The sequence below is a fragment of the Zingiber officinale genome, chromosome 6B, assembly GCF_018446385.1.
Source record: "Zingiber officinale cultivar Zhangliang chromosome 6B, Zo_v1.1, whole genome shotgun sequence".
NCBI lineage: Eukaryota > Viridiplantae > Streptophyta > Magnoliopsida > Zingiberales > Zingiberaceae > Zingiber > Zingiber officinale.
In genome coordinates this window covers 26,088,082-26,103,049 of record NC_055996.1, presented here as the reverse complement: position 1 = coordinate 26,103,049, position 14,968 = coordinate 26,088,082, and positions in this window count along the sequence as shown.

Genomic DNA, 14,968 nt, shown 5'->3' with positions numbered 1-14,968 from the left:
AAACACTAGTTATACCTTTTAGAAAGACCTCTTGATCTTCTACCGTATTCCTCTTCTAACCTCGGACGTTGTGTGGGCAACGATCTTCCAAGATGAGGACCACCTAGCACCTTCTTCTTCTTCCTTCAAGTTTCAGCCAAGCACCAAAATCCAAGGATGAAGAACTTTTTCCACCAACTAAGCTCCAAGGGATGCAAGCTTTCTCTCCTTCTTCTTCTTCTTCTCCAAGTAGTATCTGGCCACCACAAAAGCTCCAAGCAAGGAAGAGTTTCGGCCACCACAAAGAGGAAGAGAGGGAGAGAGGATGGCCGGCCACAACACCAAGGAAAAAGAGGGAGAGAATAATAGAGGTTGTATTTCATGAAGGCACCCCAACCCCCTCTTTTATATTCCTTAGCATTGGTAAATAAGGAAATTTAATTACAATAAAATTTCCTTAATTTTCCTTGACATCAATTAATTAAGAAAAATTAAATAAAATTTCCTAATCAATTATGTAATGGTCGGCCACCTCATGGAGAGCAAACAAGACAATTTTTAATCAACAATTAAAAATTCCTTATTTGTCTTCAGAAATTTTTAAAAAAAAATTCCCTTTAAAATCCTTTCATGGTTGATAAAAAGAAATTTCTATAATTTTAATTTTTCAACATGTGAATAATTTACAAAGAGAAAAAATAAAATATCTTTCCTATCTACAAATAAGAAAAGAGATCTAATCTCTTTTCTTAATCTTTTGTAGAAGAGATATTTTAATTTTTAATTCTCTCCAATAAATTATATCTTTCACATAAGAAAATTTAAAATTAAAATTCTTTTAAATTTAATGGGGGGCGGCCACCTAAGCTTGGGTTCAAGCTAGGGACGGCCACCCTAGCTTGATCCACAAGCTAGCTTGGTCGGCCCCTACATCATGGGTATGAAGGTGGGTATAGGTGGGTATAGTACTCTATAAATAAGAGGCTACGATAGGGACCAAGAGGAGGAATTGGTTTTGGTCTCCCGATAAAATTAAGCATCCCGTGTTCGCCCCAATTTAATAATAATTCATTCCACTAGAGAACTATTATTGAACTACTGCACCAATCCCAAATTATATTTTTGGGCTCCTTCTTATTATGAGTATGTTAGTCTCCCTGTGTTTAAGATGTTGAATGTCCACTAATTAAGTGAGTTACTGACAACTCATTTAATAAATATCTTAATCCAAGAATAGTACCACTCAACCTTATCGTCATGTCGGACTAAGTCCACCTGCAGGGTTTAACATGACAATCCTTATGAGCTCATCTTGGGAACATTATCAACCTAGATCACTAGGACACAGTTTCCTTCTATAATCAACAACACACACTATAAGTGATATCATTTCCCAACTTATCGGGCTTATTAATTTATCGAACTAAATCTCACCCATTGATAAATTAAAAAAATAAATATCAAATATATGTGCTTGTTATTATATTAGGATTAAGAGCACACACTTCCATAATAACTGAGGTATTTGTTCCTTTATAAAGTCAGTATAAAAGAAACGACCTCTAATGGTCCTACTCAATACACTCTAAGTATACTAGTGTAATTATATAGTCAAGATAAACTAATTCCTAATTACACTATGACCTTCCAATGGTTTGTTCCTTTCCATTTTGGTCGTGAGCTATTGTTTATAATTTATAAGGTACTGATAACATCATCTTCTGTATGTGGCACCACATACTATGTTATCTACAATATAAATTAATTGAACAACTACAACTAAATGTAGACAATTTGACCAAATGTGATTCTTTATTCAAAATAAATGTTTACAAAAGCTTAGGCTTTCAGTATACACTCTAACAATCTCCCACTTATACTAATGACTAAGCTGTCATATCTTCTGCCATACATCTGATTCCCATTCCTTCCACATGCCGATCGAAAGCTTTTGCCGGAAGGGCCTTAGTGAAAGGATCTGCCAGGTTATCTGCTAATGCAATCTTGGCGATGACAACTTCTCCTCGCTTCACGATATCAGGTGGTACTTGCGCCTATATGTTTACTTGCCTTATGGGCTCGTGGTTCCTTCGAGTTTGCAATCGCTATTATCACAATAAATTGTGATGATTTTGGGCAAACCAAATCACATCTAAGTCCATTAGAAAGTTCTGAGCCATCTGCTTCTTTAGCCTCGCAGGTCACATACTGCCCATGGTTGAGTCCAAACGCATTTAACACCTCCATGCAATGACTCCACCTCTAAAGTAAACACATAGCCCGATGTAGATTTTTTGTCCCTATCTGATTGGAAATCTGAATCCGTGTAACCCACAGGGAGCAAATCGTCTGCTTGGTAAACTAGCATATAATCTCTAGTCCTTCTCAGGTACTTTAATATATGCTTTACCGCAGTCCAATGTCCTTGTCCAGGGTTACTCTGATATCTGCTCACCATGCCCACAGCAAAACAGATATCAGGTCTCGTACATAACATTGCATACATTAGGCTTCCTACAGCCGAAGCATAAGGAACTGCTTTCATGTCCTCTATCTCCTTTGATGTCTTCGAAGACATCTCTTTAGATAGAGAAACTTCATGCCTAAAAGGTAAGAAACCTTTCTTGGAATCCTGCATGCTAAAACGAGCAAGGATTGTATCTATATATGAAGCTTGGGACAGACATAACATTCCTTTCTTGCGATCCCTTATAACTTTGATTCCAAGAATGTGTGCACAATCTCCTAAGTCTTTCATATCAAATTGTTTGGACAACCATACCCTTATGTCCGATAATACCTTGACATTGTTGTCAATTAACAAAATATCATCTACGTATAGTACAAGAAATACCACCACGTTTCCGTTACACTTCTTGTATACACAAGACTCATCCGGACACTGAATAAATCCATATTGTTGGAATGTATACTGAAAGCCTAAGCTTTTGTAAACATTTGTTTTGAATAAAGAATCACATTTGGTCAAATTATCTACATTTGTTTGTAGTTGTTCAATTAATTTATATTGTAGATAACATAGCATGTGGTGTCACATGCAGAAGATAATGTTATCAGTACCTTATAAATTATAAACAGTAGCTCACGACCAAAATGGAAAGGAACAAATCATTAGAAGGTCGTAGTGTAATTAGGTATCAGTTTATCTTGACTGTATAATTACACTAGTACACTTAGAGTGTATTGAGTAGGACCATTTGAGGTCGTTTCTTTTATACTGACTTTATAAAGGAACAAAAACCTCAGTTATTATGGAAGTGTGTGCTCTTAATCCTAATATAATAACAAGCATATATATTTGATATTTATTTCTTTAATTTATCAATGGGTGAGATTTAGTTCGATGAATCAATAAGCCCGATAAGTTGGGAAATGATATCACTTATAGTTTGTGTTGTTGATTATAGAAGGAAACTGTGTCCTAGAGATACTAGGTTGATAATGTCCCCAAGAGGAGCTCATAAGGATTGTCATGTTAAACCCTGCAGGTGGACTTAGTCCGACATGACGATAAGGTTGAGTGGTACTACTCTTGGACTTAGATATTAATTAAATGAGTTGTCAGTAACTCACTTAATTAGTGGACATTCGATATCTTAAACACAGTGAGACTAACATGCTCATAATAAGAAGGAGCCCAAAAATGTAATTTGGGATTGGTGCGGTAGTTCAATAATAGTTCTCTAGTGGAATGAATTATTATTGATAAAATTAAGTTGTGTGTTCGGGGCGAACACGGGATGCTTAATTTTATCGGGAGACCAAAACTAATTTCTCCTCTCGGTCCCTATCGTAGCCTCTTATTTATAGAGTATTATACCCACCTATACCCACCTTCTATACCCACCCAAAGGGGGCCGGCCAAGCTATCTTGGGAACCAAGCTAGGGTCGGCCTAGGTATAAAATTGGGTGGTCGGCCCTAGCTTGAACCCAAGCTAGTGGGGGCCGGCCAAATTAAATTAAAAAGGGATTTTAATTTTAATTTTTATTATTTGGAAGAAATAATTTATTAAAGAGAATTAAAATTAAAATACCTCTCTTGTAAAAGATCTACAAAAGATTAAAGAAAGAGATTAGATCTCTTTCCTTATTTGTAGATTGGTGAGATATTTTATTTTTTCTTTAAAATTATCCACATGTTGATAAAATTAAAATTATAGAAATTTCCTTTTATCAACTATGAAGAGATTTTTAAAGAGAAATTTTATTTTTAAAATTTCCGGAAACAAATTAGGAAGTTTTAATTGTTGATTAAAACTTGTCTAATTTTTTTTCCTTCATTGATGTGGCCGGCCATTAGAGTTTGATTTGGGAAATTTTATTTTATTTTTCTCAATTAAATCATGTTAAGGAAATTAAGGAAATTTTATTGTAATTAAATTTCCTAATTTGCCTAAGCCAAGGAATATAAAAGAAGGGGTAGAGGTGCCTTCATGAGACACAACCTCTATTATTTTCTCTCCCTCTTTTGTTCCTTGGTGTGGCCGGCCATCATCATCATCTCCCTCTCTTCCTCTTGTGGTGGCCGAACCTCTCTCAAAGGCTTGGAGCTCTTGTGGTGGCCGGATACTACTTGGAGAAGAAGAAGAAGAAGGAGAGGAAGCTAGCATCTCTTGGAGCTTGGTTAGTGTTTTGATTTTCTTCCTTGGTGAAGCTTCTTTCTTTGTGGCCGAACCTAGCTAGGAGGAGAAGAAGGTGGTTGGTGGTTTCTCATCTCGGAAGATCGTTGCCCACACAACGTCCGAGGTTAGAAGAGGAATACGATAGAAGATCAAGAGGTTTTTTCTACGAGGTATAACTAGTAATTTTACTTTCCGCATCATACTAGTTATTTATGGAAATAATACCAAATATAAGAGCCTTACGTTCTAGAATTTCGAATATGTTTTTCGATGTTGTGTTCTTTTGTTTTTTCTTTTCCTTGTGATTTGATTGTTCTTTTTGGTTAACCTAAAGTTATTTTAGGAAATTAAATATTAGATTTCTATAAAAGGTTTTGTCTAGTCGGTGGTGGTTTCTCCCATATCCAAGAAGGTCGTGTGCCTCGCCACGTCAGTACTGGGAACTAATTATGGAAATTAATATTTAATGGAATTAATAACTTAAGGTGATTTGGGTCGAACGTGTTAAGTTCCGCAGGAGATCCAAGTCAAAACCTAAAAGAACAAATAGATTAAGTTTTGGATCAAACGTGTTAAGTTCCGCAGACGATCCAAAATTTAATTTAAAAGAACACATGGTAGCTAGGAAAAAGTTCAGATCTTTGTACAAAATTTTTGTACAGTGGAACCTCTAGGTTTTCCGAATAGCAACCAACACATATGACTGGATTACTTCATTAAACCGGATGTTCTAAGACCTTGAAGCTTGCTTCAGTCCATAAATGGACCGATTGAGCTTGCACACTAGATGTTCTTTGCCTTTTTCAATAAACCCTTCTGGTTACTTCATATGGATGTTCTCTTCAAGACTTTCATTAAGGAAAGCTGTCTTGACATCCATTTGCCGAATCTCATAATCCATATGAGCAGCAATGGATAAGAGTATCCGGATAGACTTAAGCATGGCTACCGGTGAAAAGGTCTCCTCATAATCGATTCCCTCTTTCTGAATGTACCCTTTCGCAACAAGCCTAGCTTTGAAGGTTTCTACCTTCCCGTCTGTCCCTCTTTTCCTTTTGTAGATCCACTTACATCCAACGACTTTTACACCATCAGGTGGTTCTACGAGCTCCCTGACCTTATTAGAGTACATAGACTCTATTTCAGAATTCATTGCCTTTTGCCAAGATGCTGCATCTATATCTTGGAGTGCTTCATCATATGTTCGGGGATCAGGTTCATGTTTTCCCGAGATCAAGTCCGAAGACTCTCCCAAAAACATGAATCTATCAGGCTGCCTTACAACCCTCCCACTACGACGAGGCACTGTCTGTGGTTGTGCATCATGTGTGACACGTGTTGCAGTCTCTTGTGGTACTTCATCTTGTATTATTGGTACTAAGGTAGACGTGTCCTCTCTAAGTTCTTCTAAAACAACTTTGCTACTGGGCTTGTGATCAATTATATAGTCTTCTTCTAAAAACTGGGCATTGGTGCTAACAATGACCTTCTGGTCTTTAGGACTATAAAATAAACCACCTTTCATTCCTCTGGGATACCCCACAAACACGCGAACTTCTGTACGAGATTCTAACTTATCAGCATCTGGTTTCAGCACATGTGTTGGACTACCCCAAATCCGAATATGTCTTAGACTGGGCTTTCACCCATTCCATAATTTTGTGGGAGTAGAAGAAACTGATTTAGAAGGTACTAAGTTCAGAATGTACATTGCTGTTTCCAGAGCGTATCCCCAAAATGAATTTGGTAATTCTGAATAACTCATCATTGATCTAACCATCTCCATAAGAGTCATATTCCTTCGTTCTGCCACACCATTCTGTTGGGGTGTAACAGGTGCGGACAGTTGGGATTGAATCCCGGCCGCTGATAAGTAATTTCTAAACTCTCCTAAGAGGTATTCGCCACCACGATCAGACCGTAGTGTCTTGATACTTTTACCTAGTCGTTTCTCCACATCAGCCTTGTATTCTTTGAACTTATCAAAGCACTCGGACTTGCGGCGCATTAGGTAAATGAATCCATATCTTGAATAATCATCTATAAAAGAGACAAAATATTCAAAACCACCTCTTGTCTGGACAGACATAAGACCACACAAATCAGAATGAACCAATTCTAACACTTCTTTGGCTCTATACCCCTTGGCCTTGAAAGACCTCTTGGTCATTTTACCTTCCAAGCAAGATTCACAAGTTGGAAAATTTTCCAACTCTAATGAACCCAAAAGTCCATCAGCTATAAGCCTCTGAATCCTACTTAAGTTAATATGACCAAGCCTTAGATGTCAAAGATATGCTTGGTTCAATTCCGAATGTTCTTTTCTCTTATTTGAGTTAGAAGATGAGTTATAAATTTTCATGTTTTGCTTTGTGGGAGAAATTGGATTTAAAGTATACAAATTACCAACTAATGCACCAGAACAGATAATCACTTTATTTCTCTTAATAACTACATCGTTACTAAAGGAAACTGAATATCCATCCAAAAATAGTTTAGAAACTGAAATTAAATTCTTTCTAAAACTGGGTACATAAAGACAATTTCTTAAAACCAAATTTCTATTCCTATTAAAAGATAAGTAGACATCTCCCACTGCAATAGCCACCACCTTAGTAGCATTGCCCATGTAGACGGTAATCTCTCCTTCAGTTAGTCATCGGGTTTCCTGGAACCCCTGCAAGGAATTGCAGACATGATCAGTGGCTCCCGTATCTACACACCAGGTGCTGGTAGATTACACCGCTAAATATGTTTCAACAACTAGAGCATGAGATATACCTTTGTTGTTCTGATTCCTACGAGGACAGTGACTGCTTGCAGATGAAGCACTTGCACTTCGGCTTCTTCATTCCAGCTTTAGGTCATGTACTCTGAGATTTATTCACTTTCTTTGCTGAACCAACTTGTTTCTTCTTCTTCTTTCCTTTCGGTTTAGAAGTAGAACCATTTTCAGCATAGTGAATATGAGAATTGTGACGAAACAAACCTTCTGCTGCCTGAAGTTCTATCAGTAGTTCCGCCAATGAATATACCCTTTTGTTCATATTGTAATTCAGGCGAAATTGCTCAAAACTTCTAGGTAGTGTTTAGAGAATCATATCGATCTGGGTTTCCCCATCAATTTCTCCTCCAAGGATCTGTATTTCATTCAGATAAGCCATCATCTTTAGGATATGATCTCTCACAGGAGTACCCTCTTGCATGGTGGCTGTCATTATCTTTCTCATTGCTTCTTGTCTAGAAGCTCGATCCTGATGACCAAAGAGTTCCTTGAGATTGTTCATAATATCATAAGATGTTGGTAAATCTTGATGCTGATGTTGCAATACATTTAACATTGAAGCCAAAATGTAACACCGTGCCATCTCATCCGCCTTTACCCATTTCTTATGATATTCAATCTCCTCTTGGGTAGATTCACCAGTGGGTGCATCAGGACAAGGTTCAGTCAGTACAAGCTTATAGCTTTCAGCAGTAAGAACAATGTCCAGGTTCCTTTTCCAATCTATGTAGTTAGGACCAGTAAGTCTATTCTGTTGTAGTATGATGGACAGTGGGTTGAAAGTCATCCTAAGAATCATAAATAACTTTTGGTCAGAACTCTAAATTTAGAATAATATTGATTCTTCAAATAATACTATTTTAAATTAACCAACACCTCAAAACACCATGAATATTGTATGCCACGATAGTGTGGACGTATACAAATTCATCATTTGTAAAAGGAGGGTTTAACCCATTAATTTTATTATCTTGTCAACCTAACTTTTTGACAAATAAAATTAATAGTTGGTATCCTTTGGTCACACGAATAATAGCAGTGACTCCGATGGGGAGGATACTATTAAACGTGCCTAAGTGTATACCATTACTTGACACTAAGTCCTTTAATAAGATTGTGCCCCTTCCGATGGGGAAGATCACACGCTCTTAATTAACTTCCTATAGTCATCCAAAATGGAAGTTTGTTCTAGTGATCCACAAACAAGCTCATCCGATATGGAGGAAGGCACTCAGAGCCAACGCGCAAGCTTGTTTGCATCACTTACAAACCAGTAATGGAGACCGTGGAATTTATTTTAAATCCCTCTCCCACTTAGTTATTTATAAATAAGGAATTTTAACTATGCTAGCCTACTAAACATGTATACTAACATGCACACACAGCATAATATAAAAGCAATAAATAGAAAAACTAATTTCCAACTATTATGGCTTTTATCTATTGTTGTCATCCGTGTGTTGTCTTCCCAAGCTGCTGCCATTTTTGGCCACCGCCACCGGGTCTAGCTGTCGCATCCATCTTGCTCCTTGTTCCGCTGCGCCTCTGGTCCTCAAAAGGTTCCACGCCTTGCAAGATTTAATCCGCGACATAAATAGAATTTTACATTTTTCGATCCTATATTCCTCGAAGGAATGTACATGTAAACTAGATCGAACATAAAATAAAAATTTACATCCATCGATCCTATATTCCATAAAAGGAATGTACATGTAACTAGATCAAAAAAAAAATCCTAATAAAAACTAAATACATCTCCTCCTGTATTTTATAATACAATCATGCACACACATATAAATGCCCTTGACATGTCCAAGGGTCCAATCACACACATAAAAACTATAAGTCATAATAGTTGGATCCTGCATCCACAAAGTTAGCACATCCTACTATTAACCTGCCTAAATTTTGTATGACAAGTGCATAATTAAACTAATACCAAATACACAGAGGCAAAACCCTAGCTCTGATATCAATTGTTGGTTGCTACTCGGAAAACCTAATGGTTCCACTGTACAAAAATTTTGTACAAAGGTCTGAACATTTTCCTAGCTACCATGTGTTCTTTTAAATTAAACTTGGATCGCCTGCGGAACTTAACACGTTTGATCCAAAATTTAATCTATTTGTTCTTTTAGATTTAGACTCGGATGTCCTGCATAACTTAACACATTCGATCCAAATCACCTAAGTTATTAATTTCATTAAATATTAGTTTCCAAAATTGGCTTCCAGGACTGCATGGTGAGGCACATGACCTTCTTGGATATAGGAACAACCACCACCGCCTAGACAAAGCCTTTTAAGGAAAGTTAATATTTAATTTTCTTAAATAACTTTAGGTCAACCGAAAAGAACAATCAAATCACAAGGAAAAGAAAAACAAAGAAACAATATCGAAAACAAATTCGAAATACTAGAATCGTATGCCTCTTGTATTTGGTATTATTTCCAAAAATAACTAGTATGATGCAGAAAGGAAAAACACTAGTTATACCTTTTAGAAAGACCTCTTGATCTTCTACCGTATTCCTCTTCTAACCTCGGACGTTGTGTGGGCAACGATCTTCCAAGATGAGGACCACCTAGCACCTTCTTCTTCTTCCTTCAAGTTTCGGCCAAGCACCAAAATCCAAGGATGAAGAACTTTTTCCACCAACTAAGCTCCAAGGGATGCAAGCTTTCTCTCCTCCTTCTTCTTCTTCTCCAAGTAGTATCCGGCCACCACAAAAGCTCCAAGCAAGGAAGAGTTTCGGCCACCACAAAGAGGAAGAGAGGGAGAGAGGATGGCCAGCCACAACACCAAGGAAAAAGAGGGAGAGAATAATAGAGGTTGTATCTCATGAAGGCACCCCAACCCCCTCTTTTATATTCCTTAGCTTTGGAAAATAAGGAAATTTAATTACAATAAAATTTTCTTAATTTTCCTTGACATCAATTAATTAAGAAAAATTAAATAAAATTTTCTAATCAATTATGTAATGGTCGGCCACCTCATGGAGAGCAAACAAGACAATTTTTAATCAACAATTAAAAATTCCTTATTTGTCTTCGAAAATTTTAAAAAAATAAAATTTCCCTTTAAAATCCCTTCATGGTTGATAAAAAGAAATTTCTATAATTTTAATTTTTCAACATGCGAATAATTTACAAAGAGAAAAAATAAAATATCTTTCCTATCTACAAATAAGGAAAGAGATCTAATCTCTTTTCTTAATCTTTTGTAGAAGAGATATTTTAATTTTTAATTCTCTCCAATAAATTATATCTTCGACATAAGAAAAATTTAAAATTAAAATTCTTTTAAATTTAATGGGGGCCGGCCACCTAAGCTTGGGTTCAAGCTAGGGTCGGCCACCCATGAATCAAGGCTTGGCCAGCCCTAGCTTGATCCACAAGCTAGCTTGGCCGGCCCCTACATCATGGGTATGAAGGTGGGTATAGGTGGGTATAGTACTCTATAAATAAGAGGCTACGATAGGGACCAAGAGGAGGAATTGGTTTTGGTCTCCCGATAAAATTAAGCATCCCGTGTTCGTGTAACGACCACTCTTCTTACTTCTACTACTCTCTAAGAGTGACCGTTACTTAGCTACTAACTCTACTTAACCGGTATGATTAAAAATCACATGGAAACCCTACCGAAAATTTTTGACAGAGTCTCCCCTGTACCGGTGACCATATTCAACAATACATGCAATATATACTCAGCCACAAGCGTCTGGAACACATATCAATCAACCACACAGTATAATAAGTCCAAAATAAAGAAAACAATACCACAACTCTTCACACCATATCACAATTCATCTACTATGTCCTAATCACATCAAAATATCATATACTATCTCAAATACCTCTAACATAGCAAAAGACAATAAAAACTAAAAGAAAACTTCTTTCTTAGTCCCAAGGCTTCCATAGTCTTGGCATCACACATCCTTCGACCACCTCCTTGTCGCCTTCCTTTCTATATCTTTTCCTTTCCTGTATCTACAGTAAGAGAAAGTGCAGTCTATAAGCAAAATTTGCTTAGTAAGCGCTATCTAACTCACAAAAACATGAATATGCATGTATACAGAAAGATCTAGAAACTATATGCTCTAAATGAAAGTAAAGCATAAACATAACTGCTCATGTCAAACTAATAGCAAAGAAAAGCTAAGAAATCTACTCATGCAATACTAATAGCTAATCATGCTATACAAGGATAAAACTGCATGCTAGGAATAAAGCTAAACATATGAAAGCTGCTCATCCAATAGGTAAACATGAAAAACTACTCATCTACTAAATAAACATGGTAGAATAAAGAACTAAACTTGTTGATTTTAGAACTATATGAAACTTATTTCATTTGTTCAAAACTTATACTTATATACTTCAAAATAATAATCAACTTCTCTTGGGCCCGGCATTGTACTAATTTGTGTGCATCCTTAATATGAGTCGAGGTAGCTAATCCCGAAACTACTAAGGTACTTCTAGGCGATCTTGTGCCTAGGGGCGATCTAGGAGCCCACCCAATGGACCTTGTGTCTGGTACATGCCATTAAAAAGTAAAATACTTACTTTCTTTTTAACTATAATTTCCTTATACTTGTTATTCTTTTAATACTTCTAATATATAATGCCTTGGCATTTTAATAAGCACCTTGTGTGCCAAAATCCCTAAAGTCTTGACTTTGCGATCTACTTAAGCCTTGGTCTTTTACTTTCTTTTCTTTATCTTTCTTATACTTTTCTTAAACTCAAAATACTGTTAGGGTATTTTCCATATGCATCTATGAGTGAAACTAACTAGGTAACACACAATCATGCATATTGAAGTAGCAAAGAAACCTAAGTCTATACTTTGCCACAAACTAATCACCTCAAGCTAGTATACAAAAAGAAATCTAGAACCCTAATGCTTTAAAAGAAAGGTTGCTCATGTTATTCTAATAGCAAATGAGAAATACTGCTCGTGCTCTACTAATAGCATAAATGAAAGCTGCATTTGCTAAAGAACTAAACTAAATCTGCACTTAATATTCTGCAGAGGAAACTGCTTATGTCCAACTAATAACACAATAAAATCTGCACTTTAAATTCTGCAAACAATACTTATACAAATCTGCTTATTAAAAACTGCATACTATACTTATAAAAATCTACTTATTAAAATCTGCACAGCTCTTCCTAATAAAAATCTGCACTCTAAAGACTTAATCAAACTTCACTATAATCTTTTAAAACTGCACTATGAGGAGATCTAAACTACATTAAAACTTCCAAATTGATTTCAATTATCTCAGTTTCCCCACTCATCTAATATCAAAAATCTGCACTATACTAAACTTAACAAAAATCAGCATATTAAACTTATAAAATCTGCACTTGTGATCTTAATCAAATCTGCATTATACACTTAACTAAATCTGCATTATACACTTAACCAAATCTGCATTATACACTTAATAAAATCTGTAAAAGAAGTGGATGTTCTAAGCTCCGAATGGAGCTGTTCATGTCTGCACAATTTCACAAGGAGAAGGGTTGTTCTATACTCCAAGTGAAGCTGTCCGTATCTACAGAAATGCACAAAGGAAGGGTTGTTCTATTCTTAACCCATCATCTACTACTTAACCCACCATATAAATGGCAAAACACACCAGGTATATCTACAGAAAACATGTAATCCGTGTCATCCTTTTCGATATTTCCTTACAGAGGAAGCCATGTTACATATTTACTACCAAACCATAGTGGTGCATCTACAGTGAGTATGCCAACAATCTCCTAGTTTATTTTTAATCAAATTATTAATCCCAATAGATTCATCTAATACTTGTTAAACGGATTAATACTCCAATACTCCTTTTACTTAGACTAACTAACTAGTTAATCAATCAAGCTTTAGACGACACTACGTAATTCAATCTATCTTTAATACTTCGTCGTTCGATCTTTTAACTCAGAGGTATTACTTCAATAAATCTGTTACATATTACACAAATGCTTAACAACCTCAAAACCTTGTTAATTAACTAACTTAAATTACTAAATACTAAGCGGCCTGGAATTAATCTCTACTAATTAAACCTTATCATCTCTCATCAACAAGAAATCGTAGATCATAATGGCACAAAAATATCTACTTATTGGAACTTAAACTTCTATAAAAAAAACTTGCTTAAATACTTATACTTCTTATAATAAAATGTCTTGGCATTTATTCAAACACTTAGTGTGCTTTTAATCCTCAAATACTGAAATTTGGGATCCTATCATGACCTTGAACTTGCTTTGCTTAGAACTTCTCATAAACCCCTAAACAGATTTAAATGGGGCACTTTACCATCCCTTCTATCTACAAATTCTAAGGTTCCATAGCACAACCATGCTCCTTAGGCTATGCTGCAAAGAATATAACAACTTAAACATGTTGTGGAAGCAAAGCTAAGCATACTGTGGAGATCAAAGGATTACTACTACTTGTCCCCTAAACTATAAGCTATCTTGAAGAACCAACACAAGTTCATCACTTTCCAAATCAGTCTAATAAACCAAAATCAAAGTTATCACAAGAATCCAGAATGCAACAATAACCAATTCAGCATCTTCCAAAACTCAAAGAAAACTCCAAAGCCCTAGCAATAACACTTGTATCTAATTTCTGCATACATGAATCATATCAATTAAAACTAATCAATACCTTCAATGAATGAAATTCCAGTACCGTCATCATCATTAGTTAAGCTCTTGTAAGGTTTCAGAAATCTTTAACATGCTTCAACAGATTTGCACAGAAGAAATCAAATTCTTGGATCCATTCTAATAATCTCTAATATCATAATTCTCTTCAGCCAAAATCCGAAAGCCAAAAGAAACAGTTCGTCCTGTTCAGTGGCACAGCAGCAATCCTAAGCCATCAGAATCCAATCAAAATACAAAGGAAATTCGTTCACAGCAGAATCCTTTATCAATGACTTACACGGCAACTAAGCAAAAAGGAACCCAAATAGCAACTACATGGCACAAAAACAACCTCACGGCAGCAAACATGAATTCCCAATCTTCACAGAAAATTCAAAAACAAGAAGGAATACGAATCCGGAACTATCCTACTGCAGGTGAGTAGCAACTTACCCTTGCTTTTAGGACTTACAACCGGACGCAAGGAGAACTTCTAGGTCTCGGAGCTCTGATCGGAAGACTCGAAATCGCGGCTCCTCCTCGTGCTCCAAACTTCTCCTCGTCGAGAGGAGCTCGGCGGTGTGAAGAATCCACAGAACCTTGCCTTGGCCGATCGCCGCCGCGCCGCGAGAGAGGAGAAAGGGAATTTCGGGAGAAATTTTAGGTTTTAGGAAAAGGATTTAAATCTTATACTCAAGGTTATTTTCGTTTCCAACTATAGCTTAAATGGAATTTTTCTCCTTCTTTAATAATAAACGATCGCTAGCACACTTGGTCAGCCCGGCTTTAACCCAATCCCAGGTCACGGCTTCGTTTCCTCAGCCGCGCACTTTTATTTCCAATTTATTTTACTGTTCCTAACTACTACTTATATATATCTCG